Genomic DNA, 3,167 nt, shown 5'->3' on the forward strand with positions numbered 1-3,167 from the left:
CAAAGAGTTAAGGATATATTTTTTGGGTGGCAACTTAGAGAACATTTACCAACAGGTGCATTTAATTAAGAACATCAGCCTTGCTCCTAGAAACCTTTTGAATCACTTTGTGTTGCTTTTTTCTTTTCATTTGGACTGGTTTATAGTCAAAGTAGCTCTACTTTAATGCTAATTGGTTGTCTATAAGGACTTCTAAGAAGTTATATGTATAGGTATGATTGACATTGGAGATTTAGGATATTTTAAAAACCTCACATTGATTTTGTTTCACACATTTTAGAGGAAAGACAGATGTCCTGGCTCAATAAGTCCTCCAGCCTGTGACAGCACAACAGTAGACCACATGGACTTGGCCATAAACAGCATAACACCTGATGACACTGGAACAGAGGAACCCTGCTCAAGTCAGGAAACAATTGACACCGTAGTTGTTTGTGCTCCCCTCAAAAAACATGGAAATAGAGTTTACAACAAAATATATTATTGCTTGCATTGCATTAAGCCTTATGCCAAGATGGAAAGTCATGTAGGAAGTGCACACAAAAACACTGGAAGTAGCCACAGCTCTTAGCTTTCCAACGAGTTCCATGGAGAGAAGGACGCAGCTAGAGAATATTCGTAATAAAGGGAACTATGCTCACAATGCTGCTATTAGGGAGTCAGGAAAGGGTAAACTAGTGCCATTCAAACGACCACCTAAGGAGGCTAATGGAAATGATTTTATACACTGTGCATATTGCCAATGACTGTTTACCAGAAAGGTACTGTGGAGACACATGCAAAGTTGTCGCCTCAAACCTGCATCAGTCACCCGAAAACCAGGAAAGGACCGTGTCCAGTCCATGTGCACATATACTGGGCCTGTGTCTTCAAGTGTATCCAAACAACTGTGGGGAGTAATAAGTGCCATGATTCCTGATCCTATCACATAAATAATAAAAGATGACCATGTCATCACAGATGTTGAGCAGCACCTGTTGAACAAAAGTGGTATGTCAGCAAAAAAATCAACAATGTGTCAGAGAGAAGATGCGGGAATTAGAAAGACTGATTCATAATACCAGGAGAGTAACTACCTTGAAAGAAATGGAGGATTTTGCGAATCATAAGAACTACTTGGAGATGGTCAAAGCTGTCAAATGTACTTGTGGCTTTGATAGTGACACTAACAAATTCTGCATTCCATCACTGTCAAATAAACTTTGGAATTCCCTGGTTAAAGTCAGCAAACTCTTGAAAGCACAAGGTTTGATAATGAACAATGAAGCGCTGGTAAGGAATGCCACTCAGTTCCAAGATGTCTATCGTGAGAAGTGGAACGAGTTGATCTCTGCAACAGCCCTGAGGAACACAGCTGAAGGAAAGTGGAATGCACCACAACTTATGCACTTCACTGAGGATGTTCAAAAAATGCATCAGTTTCTCAGTCAAATGCATGATGAGTGCAGCAGTGCGCTATCTGAAAATTCTTCCACAAAGGCCTGGTCAGACCTGACAAAAGTATGTTTGACACAGATCATCCTCTTTAACAGACGAAGAGAAGGAGAGGTAGCAGCCATGCCCTTGTTGGCTTTTTTGTCAAGAGACACAACTGATCCTCATGAAGATGTTGATTGGGCTCTCTCTGAAGTGGAAAAAAAAACTCTGCAGACATTTTTCAAGGATTGTCATCAGGGGAAAACGAGGCAGACCTGTTCCTATTCTCTTGACTCCAAAAATGGTGTGTGCATTAGAACTTTTCGTTAAGTACAGAGAAATTTGTGGGGTTTTCAAAGACAACACTTACCTGTTTGCAAGACCCACAGCGATGACGCATTTCCGTGGTTCTGCCTGCATACGAGACTATGCAAAAGCATGTCATGCAAAGTGTCCTGTGTTCCTTTCATCCACGAATCTACGAAAACATGCTGCCACCCTTTCAACTGTGCTAAACATGACAGATACAGAGATGGACCAGCTGGCCAACTTTCTTGGCCATGATATTAGAATCCATCGCAAGTTCTATAGACTCCCTGAAAAGACACTGCAGCTGGCAAAAATCAGCAAAGTTTTGATGGCACTCGAGCAAGGTCGATTATCAGAGTTCCATGGCAAGAACTTAGATGAAATCACAATTGGTCCTAATGGTATGTTGTCATCTTTGTTGTTTCCTTTGTCTATAATTTTTTTCCATCCTTTTGTTTGGTTTGAACTCCATTATAAGCTTAACATGGTATGTCTCCCACAGAAAGTGTTGTGGAAACTGAAGAGGAAGATCTTACCAGAGAGGACGAAAACTGTTCATTTCCTGATAATGGTATGTAATGTCAATACTAATTTTTGTGGTTTATTAAATGTATTCGACAGTATTTGCAGTAGTTTTAATGACAATATATGTCTTAATATTCTATTATTTTGAATTTTTTCTGAAATTCCATTTGGTTAGCACTCCAGAAATGCATGTGGCCTATGGTAAGCATAACACTGAATGTTTATTACATTGAACCAACAGAAGAGGGGGCCTTTCCAACCACTGATGAGGAAGCAATCCCACCCCCCAAGAGACTGACACAACTTTCAAAAGAAGAGGAGGTATCCTCAGGTGATCATGCAGTGAGACATTCTTCCAAAGGTAAACTATATACATAAACTGTTTTTTTAGTCAAGTTTTATCAGTCTTTGTTTTCTCATAAATAATGCAAATGCATATGTATGCGTTGTTCTCTGTGGGTTAGAGACATTATAGGAAACAAATGTATAACTTCATTTCTTAATCTTCTTTTATTTCTTTTATTTTCATACACATATTTTGTATGGTCACTTGCAGGAAAAGCTGCCCAGAAAAGAAGACCCTGGACACAGAAAGAGGTGAAGGCTGTCGAGAAGCACATGAAGCGATTCATCCCTTCTGGTATTGTACCAGCAAAGAGTGACTGTTTAAAATGTTTGAGGGCCGAACCGGAAGCTCTCCAAAACCAGGAGCATTGAAGTTCTATGTGTACAACCGCATTACGGCCTACAAAAGGAGATTACAGGTAAAATAGTTGATTAAGAGATAATCAGCAAGACTGGTTAAGTAGAACAGTTTTTTTATGTTCTTTATGTTCAATGTTGTTAAAAATAATAAGTAAAAAAAAAGTTTAAATGAGTTTGTATTTTATTTCTGTGGTTTAAGGTAAGATAAGATA

At 39.1% G+C, this 3,167-nt stretch overlaps 1 long non-coding RNA gene across 1 annotated transcript; it reads left to right on the forward strand.

Moving 5' to 3' along the window:
* Positions 1-1,956: 1,956 nt before the first annotated feature.
* On the forward strand, positions 1,957-2,553 carry LOC133630425 (uncharacterized). Its single transcript, XR_009821253.1, has 3 exons — positions 1,957-2,126; positions 2,228-2,296; positions 2,492-2,553. It is a non-coding gene; the product is annotated as an uncharacterized LOC133630425 (long non-coding RNA).
* Positions 2,554-3,167: the final 614 nt, after the last annotated feature.

This window comes from Entelurus aequoreus, linkage group LG15 (assembly GCF_033978785.1).
Source record: "Entelurus aequoreus isolate RoL-2023_Sb linkage group LG15, RoL_Eaeq_v1.1, whole genome shotgun sequence".
Classification (NCBI taxonomy): Eukaryota; Metazoa; Chordata; class Actinopteri; order Syngnathiformes; family Syngnathidae; genus Entelurus; species Entelurus aequoreus.